Source organism: Schistocerca americana, chromosome 5 (genome assembly GCF_021461395.2).
Source record: "Schistocerca americana isolate TAMUIC-IGC-003095 chromosome 5, iqSchAmer2.1, whole genome shotgun sequence".
Taxonomy (NCBI): Eukaryota; Metazoa; Arthropoda; class Insecta; order Orthoptera; family Acrididae; genus Schistocerca; species Schistocerca americana.
Genome location: NC_060123.1, coordinates 179579267 through 179596982, shown reverse-complemented (window position 1 = coordinate 179596982; position 17716 = coordinate 179579267).

The following is a 17716-nucleotide window of genomic DNA, read 5'->3' as shown; positions in this document are numbered from 1 at the left end:
TTCTAGAGCACGTTGGGTGGCACGGGATACATGCGGACGTGCATTGTCCTGTTGGAACAGCAAGTTCCCTTGCCGGTCTAGGAATGGTAGAACGATGGGTTCGATGACGGTTTGGATGTACCGTGCACTATTCAGTGTCCCCTCGACGATCACCAGTGGTGTACGGCCAGTGTAGGAGATCGCTCCCCACACCATGATGCCGGGTGTTGACCCTGTGTGCCTCGGTCGTATGCAGTCCTGATTGTGGCGCTCACCTGCACGGCGCCAAACACGCATACGACCATCATTGGCACCAAGGCAGAAGCGACTCTCATCGCTGAAGACGACACGTCTCCATTCGTCCCTCCATTCACGCCTGTCGCGACACCACTGGAGGCGGGCTGCACGATGTTGGGGCGTGAGCGGAAGACGGCCTAACGGTGTGCGGGACCGTAGCCCAGCTTCATGGAGACGGTTGCGAATGGTCCTCGCCGATACCCCAGGAGCAACAGTGTCCCTAATTTGCTGGGAAGTGGCGGTGCGGTCCCCTACGGCACTGCGTAGGATCCTACGGTCTTGGCGTGCATCCGTGCGTCGCTGCGGTCCGGTCCCAGGTCGACGGGCACGTGCACCTTCCGCCGACCACTGGCGACAACATCGATGTACTGTGGAGACCTCACGCCCCACGTGTTGAGCAATTCGGCGGTACGTCCACCCGGCCTCCCGCATGCCCACTATGCGCCCTCGCTCAAAGTCCGTCAACTGCACATACGGTTCACGTCCACGCTGTCGCGGCATGCTACCAGTGTTAAAGACTGCGATGGAGCTCCGTATGCCACGGCAAACTGGCTGACACTGACGGCGGCGGTGCACAAATGCTGCGCAGCTAGCGCCATTCGACGGCCAACACCGCGGTTCCTGGTGTGTCCGCTGTGCCGTGCGTGTGATCATTGCTTGTACAGCCCTCTCGCAGTGTCCGGAGCAAGTATGGTGGGTCTGACACACCGGTGTCAATGTGTTCTTTTTTCCATTTCCAGGAGTGTAGATCTTAGTACTGTACTACACACTGGTTGTCGTTTGAAAATTTGTTCTGATATTATACTGCCCTTCATTTCTAGTTTATACTCGATCATTAACGTTTTAATGAATCAGCTCCTGGTCGGAAATAGAATCGGAATAATTGTACCAAGGCACAGGTTGCCGTTAAACGAACAGGAGTCATGTGGTTAGATTTAAATGTTAACCGGTTCAGTTCCTTGACTGTAATTGTATTTGTGATAATCTGAACTACCTGTTCTACTAAGCTGCGCGTTCCTGTCTTTGAAAGCTCCGGTTACTATTGGTGTATTTTTAACTGCATCTTGTGGTTCCGCCGAGTGGGTTCTCTTGTAATAAGTGCTCATACGTAATGTTTTAAAACGTTCCTTCAGAGCGGACTTCATAACTGACAAGCAGTTTAACTTTTGACATATTAACAACCAACTGTCAGCAGGGCTTTAGTCAGAATAAGATTGTCAAAACGCACTGGTCGGGGTCCAGTCGCACCTTGGTTGCTGATTGAAATAAAAAGGTTGCTCGTTTTGAAGCAAGCCTTATCATTGTCATAATATTTTCCTAATTTGTTTAACCTTTAAGTGTAGGTGCGCATCTTAACCCCAAACCTTTCGACATACAGTTTCCAAATTAAAAAAAAAAGTCATCTGTTTGAGTAATTGAAACACTCTTGTCATCAATATTACTTTTACGTTTTCATGTGTTGCAGAAGAGCATTTAATCAGAGAAACTGTGTCCAGGGCGGTAGTAAATACACCTGCTTCACCCGATAACGGGCGGGCTGCAGGTCCGTGCCTTTGTAATTATTGTCACGTGGTTCTTGTTTGGATTTCTTTTGCAAAGGCTTATTCATTTCACACACTTCTTAATTGATAAAGAAAACAAATTGGTCATTATATATTGTTAAATAAACAGGCTTTGTGAGAAGAAAGTTACATTGGTGGGCTCTCCCTTCCACGTTTTCCTTAATACCAGTAATTACCACGTCCCAGCTGCTGTCAGCCTTTTCTCTTGACAATGATCTTTAAATGAGAGAGACAATGATGCAACTTTACTCCCTAGTATTTCGCCGACGCATTACATATTCCCCACTGCGTGCGCTCTCTATGGCGGGTGACTGCAACTATGCTGGGCCACATTGCAGGCTCACCTAGCAGTATGCGCCCTCTTCGTGTAAGGCTGCGCACCGGCTCGACTGGCGGACGCAGTATCACTTCTCTGGCTCAGGATGAGGGGAAGCTGATGAAATTGTTTCTTTTTGTGATACCATTACTAGTTCCTACTGAGTACATTATGTTCCCAAGCTCTTATGTCATTTGTAATTTGGCGCGTACCCAGGCTTTCTTCTCATGTTTGTACATATTATTGAGTACCTTTCCTTTGACTTGGCCAACGGCCGTGCCGCAGTGGTAACACCAGTTCCCGTCAGATCACCGAAGTTAAGCGCTGTCGGGCTGGTCTATCACTTGGATGGGTGAGCATCCGGTCTGCCGAGCACTGTTGACAAGCCGGGTGCACTCAGCCCTTGTGAGGCAAATTGAGGAGCTACTTGATTGAGAAGTAGCGGTCCCGGTCTCGGAAACTGACGTACGGCTGGGAGAGCGGTGTGCTGACCACCTGCCCCTCCACATCCACACCCAATGACGCCTGTGTGCTCAGGATGACACGGCGGCCGGTCGGTACCGTTGGGCCTTCATGACGTATTCGGACAGAGTTCCGTTTTAGATTTTTCCATTGACTTGGTGATTCTTGTAACATGTTTGGGTGTAAAACAACAAAAATCCTCTCTCATGCTTCCGGAAACAAATGAAGCCGCACCACGCGCTTGCATGTAAAGACAGAAATTCTTCGCTGTTTTCTTTTTCAGGCTAACGTAAATTCAATACAGCCAAACGCCTTAAGGATGCACGTTTACACTCAGCACCAGTGTCCGACTTCGCCATCAGCAGCGAGCACCAGCTGCAGCCTACCGACAAAGCGCAGATACCGGTGAACGTCTCTACTCACTCCACAGATAAAGAAATGGATGTTGACGTATTGCGTTAGCTTGACCGACCATCCCCTCATCCAGGTTTTGGTTTGGTAAGATTGTTCTTGGGAGCTCCGCGCAAACGCCAGTAAAAGCGACACGAGTGCATCTTCCAAAACACGTGGGACTAAAAGTACTGAAGCATGAAGGTAGTGAAGCAAGTTTCATCAGTTTCCCTTCATTCTGTCAGAGGAAGGGAACCGTGTCCATCATTTGAGACAGTACGCAGCCTTAGACACAGAAGGAGCAGAACAGCAAGGTCAGCCTCCAGTGTGGCGCAACGTAGTTATATTCAGTTGTCATAGAGGGTGCTCATAACGGGGTATCTGTCAAGCTTTCACGAAACATCACTCAGACAGTCCTACCCATCGGCCACAGTTACAATCCGACGACATAAAGGGCGCACTAAACACGGCATATATGATACTTCCATCTGGCGTCATGCAAACAGACTTCAAATGAACATTACTCTTCCGATCACGAATGTAAGTGGATGCACAGCTCTACCAGTACCACCATAAGCGCAAGTACCGCAGCAAGCGCTTAGTAGCGTAGTGATGTATGACGACATCAGTCTGACGCGTCGTCCATTGTCAGCGCCAGCAGGGCGCAACTGATCATCTGCTAGTTTAGTTATTCACTGTTTAGTGTATTCAGGAAGAAACTGGTGATCAGAACTTTAACATCTTTGGCACGAATCATCATCATCGTCATCATCATACTAATGTTAGTATACGTAAGCCTGCTTTCACTCGCACTTTAGTTGGCCTCACGTAGTGAAAGTCAGTTCTGAACTTGACTCGTGCTTAGTACCCATAAGTAAGCCGACAGTAGCAGTTTGAGGTTATGTTGTTTGTTGAGAAACTAGGAATAAAAGTTACCTAAATAAGAGCGTATATTTCCAGAATGGTAGAGCACTTGCCTGCGAAAGGTAAAGGTCCACATTTCGAGTCTCGGTCTGGCACACAGTTTTAATCTGCCAGGAAGTTTCAAGAGCGTATATGTGCTCTGATGCTATGTTGGCAACACGACTATTAATGCAATGGAAGTTGTGATTTGTTTGTGGAACGTTTCCGAAACGTCAAAACCACGACAAAGTATTCGCATATTAAAGATTTCAAGACACTTGATTGGTTGCGGAGCTTTCTGGTCCAGACAGGCCAAAGTCTCTTACTACAGAAAAGAATCTTAAAGTACTTGAAAAGCATGAAATACATGAAATGTATTCGCGGCTGCGAATATGGGCAACCATCAGCTGTACAATGGAATGAAGACAGTGACAATCTGTGCCTGACGGGGACTCGAACCCAGATTTCCCGCTTATCACGAGCGATCGCCTTACTATCCGGCTATCCCAACACGACTGACGGCCAGACGCAAACTTTCATATGTCGACAACCACGTGCCTATGACCTGCACTGATAAATTCATTATGCATATTCTAGTAAGGTTACATTTTACTTGAAAGTCAGTGTCCACAGGAATAATGCATCGTATTTCGGAATATCACAGCCACTGCTTTATCGTATCGTATCGAATCTTAATGTTGTAGGACAATATTTCGATTGGTCACCGATTAAATCTGAAAGAAAAGCGTCCAAGGACTATGAAATGGCAGGAAAAAACCTACAAACGATTCAGGAAAAGATAAACTTGAGAGCACATATGCCTACTTCAAAGTCTAAATGAAGATGACACGGTCAAGCGTGTGAAATTCTGCGAGTTGTTCAGAATTCAACGCGAAGCTGGCCCCAAAGTTTTCAAAAGAATGCCTTGGAGCGACGAACCGTGTTCTAAGGTGAACTGACACAACTATGTCTACAGGGATGCTCCTGGCGAGAGTGTATGGACAGGGATTTTCATCTGTTCGGTAATGGGACCTAATTTTTCTAAATGATCTATTAATTACCCTGGTTTGCTTGAGGAAGTGTTTTAACTGGAAAATAATGCACTTTTTGAACATGTGCAGTCTGTTAACGAAGAGATGGAGCACACCCGCAATATGGACTTATGTTGTTCTGGTCTTCAGTCCTGAGACTGGTTTGATGCAGCTCTCCATGCTACTCTATCCCGTGCAAGCTTCTTCATCTCCCAGTACTTACTGCAACCTACATCTTTCTGAATCTGCTCAGTGTATTCATCTCTTGGTCTGACTCTACAATTTTTACCCTCCACGCTGCCCTTGAATGCTAAATTTGTGATCCCTTGATGTCTCAGAACATATCCTACCAACCGGTCCCTTTTTTTTGTCAAGTTGTGCCACAAACTCATCTTCGCTCCAATTCTATTCAATACCTCCTCGTTAGTTATGTGATCTACCCATCTAATCTTCGGCATTCTTCTGTAGCACCACATTTCGAAAGCTTCTGTTCTCTTTTTGACCAAACTATTTATTGTCCACGTTTCACTTCCATACATGGCTACACTCCATACAAATACTTTCAGAAACGACTTCCTGACACTTAAATCTATACTCGATATTAACAAATTTCTCTTCTTCAGAAACGCTTTCCTTGCCATTGCCAGTCTACATCTTATATCCTATCTACTTCGATCATCATCAGTTTTTTGCTCCCCAAATAGCAAAACTCCTTTACTACTTTAAGTGTCTCATTTCCTAATCTAATTCCCACAGCATCAGCCGACTTAATTCGACTACATTCCATTATCCTTGTTTTGATTTTGTTGATGTTCTTCTTATATCCTCCTTTCAAGACACTGTCCATTCCGTTCAACTGCTCTTCCAGGTCCTTTGACGTCTCTGACAGAATTACAATGTCATCGGCGAACCTCAAAGTTTTTATTTCTTCTCCATGGATTTTAATACCTACTCCAAATTTTTCTTTTGTTTCCTTTACTGCTTGCTCTATATACAGATTGAATAACATCGGGGAGAAGCTACAACCCTGTCTCACTTCCTTCCCAACCACTGCTTCCCTTTCATGCCCCTCGACTCTTATAACTGCCATCTGGTTTCTGTACAAATTGTAAATAGCCTTTCGCTCCCTGTATTTTACCTCTGCCACCCTCAGAATTTGAAACAGAGTATTCCAGTCAACATTGTCAAAAGCTTTCTCTCAGACTACAAATGCTAGAAACGTAGGTTTGCCTTTCCTTAATCTCTCTTCTAAGATAAGTCGTAGGGTCAGTATTGCCTCACGTGTTCCAGTATTTCTACGGAATCCAAACTCATCTTTTCCGAGGTCGGCTTCTTCCAGTTTTTCCATTCGTCTGTAAAGAATTCGTGTTAGTATTTTGCAGCTGTGACTTATTAAACTGATAGTTGGGTAACTTTCACATATGTCAACACCTGCTTTCTTTGGTATTGGAATTATTATATTGTTCTTGAAGTGTGAGGGTATTTCGCCTGTCTCATACATCTTGCTCACCAGATGGTAGAGTTTTGTCAGGACTGGCTCTCCCAAGGCCGTCAGTAGTTCTGGTGGAATGTTGTCTACTCCCGGGGCCGTGTTCGACTCAGGTCTTTCAGTGCTCTGTCAAACTCTTCACGCATTATCGTATCTCCCATTTCATCTTCATCTACATCCTCTTCCATTTCCACAATATTGTCCTCAACTACATCGCCCCTGTATAGACTCTCTATATACTCCTTCCACCTTTAGGCTTTCCCTTCTTTGCTTAGAACTGGGTTTCCATCTGAGCTCTTGATATTCAAACAAGTGGTTCTCTTTTGTCCAAAGGTCTCTTTAATTTTCTTGTAGGCAGTACTTATCTTAACCCTAGTGAGATAAGCCTCTACATCCTTACATTTTTCCTCTAGCCATCCCTGCTTAGCCATTTTGCACCTCCTGTCGATCTCATTTTTGAGACGTTTGTATTCCTTTTTGCCTGCTTCATTTAATGCATTTTTATATTTTCTCCTTTAATTTCTTCTGTTACCTATATGGACTTTAATCAATACTCCAGAAGCCAACTGACAGTGTGTGATGCAGGGTACTTCGTTTACCATTAATTGGTGACCCCTTCCCTCTTCTGCTCGGGAATGGCCTTTGTGAAGAATGAGTGTCGGCATGTCTCTGTATTAAGCCAATTTCTAGAATTTTCTACTTGTGGTCATTTTACATGACGTATGTGGAAGGATGTAATATCTTGTTCAACCCTTCCCGGAATGTACGTTCCCGAAATTTCAATAGTAAACCTGCCTGTGATGCTGATCGCCTCTCTCGTATCGTCTGGCACTGGAGTTTGTTGGCGCAACGATTAAACGATCCCGTGATGAAACGCACGGCTCTGCCTCGGATATTCTCTATCTTTTCTATTATTCCTACCTGGTAAGGGTCCCAGATCGATCAACAATACTCAAGAATCTATCGAACGAGCACCTTGTAAACCACATTTTTCGTGAATGAATTACATTCCCATAAGATTCTTCTCATGAATCTCAGTCTGCCATTGGTTTTTTTTTCCTACTGTTTTCTTTCATACGGTCATTCTACTTCAGGTGGATCCAGGTAGATACTCCTATACAGGGTGTTACAAAATGGTACGGCCAGACTTTCAGGAAACATTCCTTACACACAAATAAAGAAAAGATGTTATGTGGACATGTGTCCGGAAACGCTTAATTTCCATGTTAGAGGCCCGCATCTCGTGGTCGTGCGGTAGCGTTCTCGCTTCCCACGCTCGGGTTCCCGGGTTCGATTCCCGGCGGGGTCAGAGATTTTCTCTGCCTCGTGATGGCTGGGTGTTGTGTGCTGTCCTTAGGTTAGTTAGGTTTAAGTAGTTCTACGTTCTAGGGGACTTATGACCACAGCAGTTGAGTCCCATAGTGCTCAGAGCCATTTGAACCATTTTTCCATGTTAGAGCTCATTTTAGTTTCGTCAGTATGTACTGTACTTCCTCGATTCACCGCCAGTTGGCCCAACTGAAGGAAGGTAATGTTGACTTCGGTGCTTGTGTTGACATGCGATTCATTGCTCTACAGTACTAGCATCAAGCACATCAGTACGTAGCATCCACAGGTTAGTGTTCATCACGAACGAGGTTTTGCAGTCAGTGCAATGTTACAAATGCGGAGTTGGCAGATGCCCATTTGATGTATGGATTAGCACGGGGCAATAGCCGTGGCGCGGTACGTTTGTATCGAGACAGATTTTCAGAAAGAAGGTGTCTCGACAGGAAGACGTTCGAAGCAATTGATCGGCGTCTTAGGGAGCACGGAACATTCCAGCCTATGACTCGCGACTGGGGAAGACCTAGAACGACGAGGACACCTGCAATGGACAAGGCAATTCTTCGTGCAGTTGACGATAACCCTAATGTCAGCGTCAGAGAAGTTGCTGCTGTACAAGGTAACGTTGAGCACGTCACTGTATGGAGAGTGCTACGGGAGAACCAGTTGTTTCCGTACCATGTACAGCTTGTGCAGGCACTATCAGCAGCTGATTGGCCTCCACGCGTACACTTCTGCGAATGGTTCATTCAACAATGTGTCAATCCCCATTTCAGTGCAAATGTTCTCTTTACGGATGAGGCTTCATTCCATCGAGATATAATTGTAAATTTTCACAATCAACATGTGTGGACTGACGAGAATCCGCACGAAGTTGTGCAGTCACGTCATCAACACAGATTTTCTGTGAACGTTTGGGCAGGCATTGTTGGTGATGTCTTGATTGGGTCCCATTTTCTTCCACCTACGCTCAATGCAGCACGTTATCATGATTTAATACGGGATACTCTACCTGAGATGCTGGAACATGTGCCTTTACAAGTACGACACAACATGTGGTTCATGCACGATGGAGCTCCAGCACATTTGAGTCGAAGTATTCGTACGCTTCTCAACAACAGATTCGGTGACTGATGGATTGGTAGAGGCGGACCAATTCCGTGGCCTCCATGCTCTCCTGACCTCAACCCTCTTGACATTCATTTATGGGGGCATTTGAAAGCTCTTGTCTACGCAACCCCGGTACCAAATGTAGAGACTCTTCGTGGTCGTATTGTGGACGGCTGTGGTACAATACGCCATTCTCCAGGGCTGCATCAGCGCATCAGGGATTCCATGCGACGGAGGGTGGATGCATGTATCCTCGCTAACGGAGGACATTTTGAACATTTCCTGTAACAAAGTGTTTGAAGTCACGCTGGTACGTTCTGTTGCTGTGTGGCCGGCCGCGGTGGTCTCGCGGTTCTAGGCGCGCAGTCCAGAACCGCGCGACCGGTACGGTCGCAGTTTCGAATCCTGCCTCGGGCATGGATGTGTGTGATGTCCTTAGGTTAGTTAGGTTTAACTAGTTCTTAGTTCTAGGGGACTGATGACCACAGCTGTTAAGTCCCATAGTGCTCAGAGCCATTTGAACCATTTTGTTGCTGTGTGTTTCCATTCCATGATTAATGTGATTTGAAGAGAAGTAATAAAATGAGCTCTAACATGGAAAGTAAGCGTTTCCGGACACATGTCCACATAACATATTTTCTTTCTTTGTGTGTGAGGAATGGTTCCTGAAAGTCTGGCTGTACCTTTTTGTAACACCCTGTATATTTTACGGTGGTTGCTGTTTCCACCAATTTGTCATCAGCAGTGCAGCTGTACCGTAGTGTATTTTATTTCCTATGTAAATGCAATGAGATGTATTTACTTACGTTCTTGGCCGACTGGCAGAGATTGCAACATTTATCAACCTAAGTATGTCATTCCGCAAACCGACACTATCTTCCGTCGTTACTGCTTCCTTATAGAACAAATGGTTCAAATGGCTCTGTGCACTATGGGACTTAACTTCTAAGGTCATCAGTCCCATAGAACGTAGAACTACTTAAACCTAACTAACCTAAGGACATCACACACATCCATGCCCGAGGCAGGATTAGAACCTGCGACCGTAGCGGTCGCGTGGTTCCAGAATGAAGCGCCTAGAACCGCTCAGCCACACCAGCCGACCCTTATAGAACACCGTATCTTCTACGGACAGTCTTGAAGAGCTTCCAACGCTTTGTACTAGATCATCTATATACAGTGCATTGCAAACAGTAACGGTCTTGTCACACAGCCTTGGGGTATCCCTGTAATTACCTTTATGTGTCGATTTTGTTCGGTTTAAAGTGACGTGCTGAGTCCTGTGTGCAAAGAAGTCTTGAATCCAGTCGCAAATCTGGTCCGATACTCGGTAAGCTAGTATTTTTTCACTAAACGGCAGTGGGGCACGGTGTCAGATGCCTTCTGTGTTCTGTGGTTGTTCACTGATGATGCTACAGTGTACAGGAAGTTGTCGAAGATAAGTGACAGCAGGTTGATACAAGACGATCTAGTCAAAATTTATAGTTGATGTGATGAATGGCAGATTGCTCTTAATGTAGAAATATGTAAGTCAATGCAGCGAAGTAGGGAAAACAAATCGTAATGTTCGGATACAGCGTTAGCAGTGTCCACGCTTGACACAGTTACGTCATTTAAATATCTGGACGTAACAATGAGAAGCGGAAATGGAACGAGCATGTGAGAATTGTGGTATAGAGGCGAGTGGTCGACTTGGGTTTAATGGGAGAATTTAAGGAAGTCTAGTTCATCTGCAAAGACGACTGCATATAGGGCGCTAGTGCGACATACTGCTCTAGTGTTTGGGATCCGCACCAGATCTAACTGAAAGAAGACATCGAAGCAGTTCAAAGGCGGTATGCTAGATTTGTTACGGGTAGGTTCGATCAGCATGCAAGTGCTACGGCTAAGCTTCGAGAGCTCAAGTGCGAATCCCTGGACAGAAGAAGATATTTATTTCGAAGAACGCTACTGATAAAGTTTAGAGAGCCGGCATCTGAAGCAGACTGTCGAACGACCCTACTGCCGCCAACATACGCTTCCGGTAGTGACCACGAAGATAAGACACGACAAATTAGGGCTCATATGCAAGTGGAACAGGAACGGAGACGAGTAGCTGTGGTACGGGGTACCCTCCGCCATGCACCATATGGTGTCTTGCATTATACGTACGTAGATGTAGACGTAGAGGCCTTCCTGAAGTCAAAGAACACGGCGTCAACCTATATGCCGTTGTCTACGGTGCTGTGGATCTCGCGGAGAACAGAGTCGGACGGATTTAGCAAGAGTTCTGGTTGCGGAGTCCATGTCGATTTCTATAGAGGAGAGTTTCGCCTCCAAAAACGTCATAATTCTTGTGCATAAAAGATGGCCCATAATTTTAAAATAAAATGAGGTTAGCAATTTAGGCCTATAATTTTGTGAATCTGTCCTAAGCTGGCGGCCGATGTGGCTGAGCGGTTCTAGGCGCTTCAGTCTGGACCCGCGCGACCGCTACGGTCGCAGGTTCGAATCCTGCCTCGGGCATGGATGTGTCTGATGTCCTTAGGTTAATTAGGTTTAAGTAGTTCTAAGCTCTAGGGGACTGATGCCCTCAGATGTTAAGTCCCATAGTGCTAAGAGCCATTTGAACCATTTGTCCTAAACTGCTTCTTGGAAAACGGAATGACCTGTGCTTTTTTCCTGTCGCTACGTACCAAAAGTTGCTTCAGCGAAGTACGATAAACTTCTGTTATTGTGAGAGACTTTATAAATGAAAACTTTGATGAATGGAGTGACAGACTATGTTCTACTGAATGGTCTCCAATAGTTCCATATGTCATACCCATGCTTTTTTCGGTCTGGGGTATATAAAAAATGAGGTTTATTCCGTCAAGATTCGTGATGTTGTGTATTTGATGGAAAGAGTCGAATCATAATCTGAAAACCTGTGACAAAATTTCTAAATCAGTGTTGAAAAGTTTCAAAGTTTGCTTAGAACAACATAGACGCCACTTTGAACCTGTTTTGTAGATTCACTGTATTCTACATCTATTTTTGTATTGATCAAAGTTTTATATTTTCATTTGTTTGATTTTAGTGCACCTAACAAACTTTTGACAACAGACTCCCCCTGTATAACATTTGTTAATAAATTCTTCCTATGTGCATCTTAATCTGTGTTGCCAATGTTTTTTGCCTTAGTTCCAATAGATCAACTTTCCTCTTTGACGAAGGTTATTAGTTACTGAGTTCTTAACGAGCCACTTCCAATACAGCAAATCCTTTCAGTGGTAGGAGGTTATCTTCGTGTCACCTCTTTAGTAGAGGCCAAGCGTAATTGATAAACTCAACAGAAATATTTGCTGTACTTATTCACATCAGTTTATCAACAGATTAAAAATTAATGACAGTCGGCGTTTTACGATGGAAATCAGTTTGGAAATGTATGCAATGATTTTCAGAGTGTGATAATTCCCAAGCTCAGTTATAAATGAAATATAATAATTAAGCAGTAAACACATTCCTTATACTTTTTTTCTTAATTCATATGCTCATATTGCTTTAAGTAGTTTATTGTAAGTCCCTCATGTTGATTGTTTTTGGTATTTAGCGATAAAATGAAGGTAAATATTAATTGGCTGGACTTGCCCAAACCATATAACAGAACGGATATGTAAATAATTTCTTGTGTCATTTCATAGAGTGGCTGTTAAAATTTGCTGACTCTATCTACCATGATATACATGATTAGGAAACCCTGTTGGAAATCACAAAGTGATACGACAGTCAAGGTAAAACATTTAAAAGAATTCTTTTGGTCTTTGAACAATTCATTACTCGAATCTCTTTCATGTCCAATGCAACGGTTCCCAAAAATCCCAAACTCATTCGATTCAGAAGCGAAACATCCCAGGTGCGTGCAATCGTTCGCAACAGCACGCTTTAAAGTCACCAAATTAATGGTCCGGGTGGTGATCGCGCAATTTCACGGTCCAGCGCGCCCTCCGGAACTTGACTAGCTCGGTACACTGGCTTCACAGGAAGTGTATTACCTTACCCTGCAACACAATCGCAATTAGTTGCGCAATTTGTTGCGTGCACAAATAGACTAATTACCAGTGTTAGTAGAAATAAAAACAAATACTAAAAATCTCATACGAAAACAGTGTGCTATTTGCTTATAAAAATTTTTATAGTTCACTATTTAAATGTTAAAATAGGAGCAATGGCCATTCTACTGTTTCTCCCGGTAAGTAGCTTTTATTGGGAGGAACTGAACACGAGGCACAGTAACTTAAGACCACAGAAAGACGACTACGAGACAAGAGAGGCAGAGCAACACACGCAAAATATGTATGTAAATAATTGCACTTGATAATCAGAACAAATTCTCCGCGCACAGCGTTCTAAGGATGAAGAAATACTTAACGGGGGCAGTGTCTCATTATTCAAATGAAAAATTAATGTGCTGATGTTTGTTAATTCTCATCTTACAGGCGAAAAAAATTAACTACAAACTAATCTAGTTTGTAAGAAATAAACAATCACTATTTAGATCATTTCTTTTTACTACCAATCTGCACTACATCATCCGACCTGGCGCCGCAAAGTGCAATTGGTCAACAGTGATGTAAACTTTCCCGCCATCAATGTTTTTATGAAGTTCGTTAGCTGTGGTGGAAGGTGGTCGGCGGCGACCGCAGCTGTGACGTGCTTGAACTCACTGTTACTGTTACTGTAGGTGCCACACTCTTATTTTCCCACGCTACTACCATTTAACACCTTAATTAATTTATAATAATTGATTGCTGTAAGCTATAGTAATTTTTGTAACTATATTCCTTTTTTCTCCTTTTTTCATTATTTTAACTCACAGAAAGAGTCCTCAGTACATTTTCATTTTTACTTATTAAAATGAACGCACATACTTAAAGTTGTATTTAAAGACAAGGTGGATTCAGCATACAACAAGAACGAAAAGGTGCGATGCACAATGTGCTGTGAAATTGTTTATTACATTTATATTTTATCTTTTACTGTGTAACGTGCCATTTGTACTGAATGTATTAACGAGCCTTTCAATTATTAATTTTTAATATTATTTTCAGCTTATTTTGTGATGGAGGAACCACTTTCACACTGTTTCGGTGTAATAGCGTATGACTTCGGCACACGTCACTTGACTTTCCGAATTTTTTTTTCCCACAACATCCTTGTGTTTTAAGTTAATTTTACATTACAGTTGACAAATTGCAGTTCGTGTTGCCAGATATGTGTTGATTCATAATATCCTGTTGTTATTTGTACGAACTGTGACGACAAAATTGGTAGTATCGCACTTTTGTAATTTTTGATTGTTGGTGCCTTTCTTTACTGTTCCCGGTTAGGCACGAAGATGATCTGCAGCACAGATTGAAACCGATAGTCAGTAGACTAAAGTTGTGATCCTGTCGGTGTTTGTTTATTTATTGACCAGGGTAAAATATTTCAGATTAGACTTATAATTTGAGTCACAACAAAAAAGACATTTCATGTTATTTGAGAAATGATCAAATGTTTATGTGGCTGCGTACTGAACTCTTTCCTAAGCCATTCACACTCTAGTAAGGAACAGTTATGGTCTTCGCAGATGACATCCTTACTCATCCAAATAATGTGATTATTTAAGATGAATTTCGGTAGCGAATGTATGCAACGTGAAGATTCATTTAGGCCACCCAGTTTTCTGAAAAGACGCCTACAAGATTACTGTGAATGAACATTGTGAATTATTCCATTTCGCTTTTTTGCAAACAATCTTTTCATGATAATTGAGAAGTTACCGCAGAATATTATACCATAAATCGTTAAAAGAGACGAAATATAAAAGTGAGTTGAGATATCGACCACAGGTTGCATGGAGTTTAAATTTTCATCAGTACGCACAGTATGTCCAAATTTCATAACAGTCTACGCTAATCATTGCCTCTTCCTCTTATTCATCATTAAGATTATGGGATAGTATTGCACACGGAACTCTTTTAAGGAAGGGGAAGCTTCCCACCGGTTTGAAATCCAAGCGCTGGAGAATGTCGTAGCTTTCTGGTGAGACGTTTGTTCTGTGAGAGTACCTACCACACTGAAAGCATGCGTTGACTTCGTGTACGCTGTGAAAAATTCACCAAGAAAAAATATTGACAGATGTTGTCTCAGAGTCGCTTAGCCATGAGCACTCAGTCCTACCTCAAGAAGCTTAGAGTGATGAGAAAAGAAGTTTCCAAGTAGGAAAAGCTACCTTCTGATTTGGTTATGGAAACAGGAATGTCCAGCTGTGGATGGCTGAACGCTGCCGGGTGCACAGAGCATAAAGTACTCAGGACCAAGGAGCGCAAATAAAGAGGCGTAGCCACCTCGAGGAATAAAGTCCACACGAGTATATGCTGGAAAGAAGAAAACTAAATGTCACATGCGAAGTTACGGACAAGCGAGATGGATTTTCTGCTCAGACACATTGAAAAACACACCACGGCAAGCATTACTCGTTATGGCGCATTCAAAAGTAAAATTAAGTCCTCGGCAGAATCCTCGTTCCAATGTCTAACTACAGTTCTATGTTAAGCAAATGGTACAGATAAAAAAAATTATTAGTGGGTCCGTACATTCCGTCTTCATAATAAACTAAATCTATAATATTTGTGATTTAGTTTACTAATTACGAAAAGACGAACTCAGCAATATTTGCACACTGTCCATTTAAAATTATATAAGAAGTGATTAGGTTAATGTGCGATTTGATAATCTCTTATAAGACGTCATTTACATAAATCGGCAAAATGGCTCGAGAATAGTGAATGTTCTCCTGTATACGATACGTAACAACAGACGGCACGGCTGGAAGGGAGGCAGTGAAAGCGGCAACCAGTGACAGGACACTTGGCTATGGCAGCGAGGGAATACACAGGATGGAGGGGTTGGAAAAGGATTTTTGTTTCACTTCAGGAGAGCAGACTCTGTGCTTTGAAATGATTGAATGAAGACCTGCTGTGAAGACGCAGTATAGACAAGTTGGACCTGTTAGTTTCTGGGCGGAACACAAATCCACAATCGAAATCTACAAATTGTGTGAGAGAAGTCATGCGTGAATTAGGTATTTTTTTTTGTATTGTATTTTCGTCAGGTGCAGAGAGGAAATGAGTAAAAAGCATAGGAAATGATCCTTGTACGTTTTGTGAGATATTAGTAAAGCACTGTGTGCAGTGACTGACAGCCTCCGCTACTATATCAACAACTTTTGGCTGCAAAAGGTCTTGTCATTATTTTAATAAGCATTTAAATTTGGAACAGAAAACTACAGTATTGCCTAGTTTAATCAGTCATATTGGCTCCACCTTTACGCATTTCCTTTATGCTCCGGTTAACTAGCTCTTCAGTTGAACTTTATCAACTATATTTAAAGAAGGCAATACAATATTAGCCGCCGCAAGCAGAGGACATGCTTTTGTTGGCGCTTCAAGATTTTCTAAATTTTGAGTGTGATACACTGACGTTGCAGCGATCACCTCTGGTACACCAGAGTAGAAGGTCTCACAGAATGAGTTAAATAAAAAATCTGAGCAATTAGCATGTGTATCTCCATATACAGGCCGACTACCGATGTTTCCTTTATTTGAAACCGTGCGTGCCAAGTAGTTCCAGTTCGGAGTTCTAGATTCTAATCTAGATTTTCGCGTCGTTTTCTCATAATCTTTCAATGATTGTGTCAATATTCGTGTGTATCATTATATAGGCCTTTTTTATGAACATATGCGGGTGCCTCGAAAAATTCGTACTGCTTCGTCAATTGTAAATTTAATTTATGGTTTTTAGGAACTTTTTGGCTATAATGTCCTTGTTTAAGACAAATGGTTCCCTTATTACGTTACATATTTGCGTGAAAGACCTGTGTTTCTGAGGCTAACATAGATTTTCGAGAGTCTACGTAATTTGCGAGTATTGTGGTTACATATTTCCTAGTAAATCGGCGTTTGTCATTTACATTTACTGTAAATAACTAACATTAGTTTTTCTCTTTTAACAGGAGTGTATATTGTCTCAAATTATTGTAAATTAACCCCATTGTCGGATTTGTTAGTGACCATAACCTGAAAAACGTTTCAAAGAAAGAGTAAATTTTGCACCAAGTTTTTCTGTTGTAGTTGGTATCGTGTTTCGGCTGTTAATCATTTCAGCTCTAAATGTCTACTGGTAATACAACGTATCAGTCCCACACATTAAAATGTAATTGGAAAGCTTAGTTCAGATTTATTTGTTATCTCTTCTGTAGAACATTCCACTAGGCGTGGTGCAGACCCACTCTGTATCGTATTCTTAGGCACAGCATTATACTGTTCGTAAACAGCTGGAGATCACCCTCACTACTGTCAAGCGATGGGAAGCTGGTGTGAATGAGTGGACTGAATCATGAACCAGAGGTGCGAAAGACATCTCATGCACTGTTCTCGTCTTTGGAGTTACTGTCTCTTCTGAAGAAAATGCAGAGTCTATCATACCACTCAAAATTTTTTAAAAGGATTAGTTACTCGGCTTTTCATTTTGGTCTGTGCGACATTTGAATAGCACTGAATTTTACAAGGGCATGAAAACTATTTTTACGAATAGCCAGAATTTGATGGAGAACGTACTATCCATATTCATCAGTCCACAAGTCCACAACTCACTTGGCCATACTGAAATAAAATGTTCTGAACGTCTGTTGTGTAATTCAGAGGCGCCAAACTACGATGATAAATAATAGCTTACCGCCGACTAACGTAACAGTATATTCTGTTAATAATTCATGCGCACAACAAATGATCTTGCAGTTTTGCATTTTTCTATCGTATTCCGCACTCGACATGGTACAGAGACGATT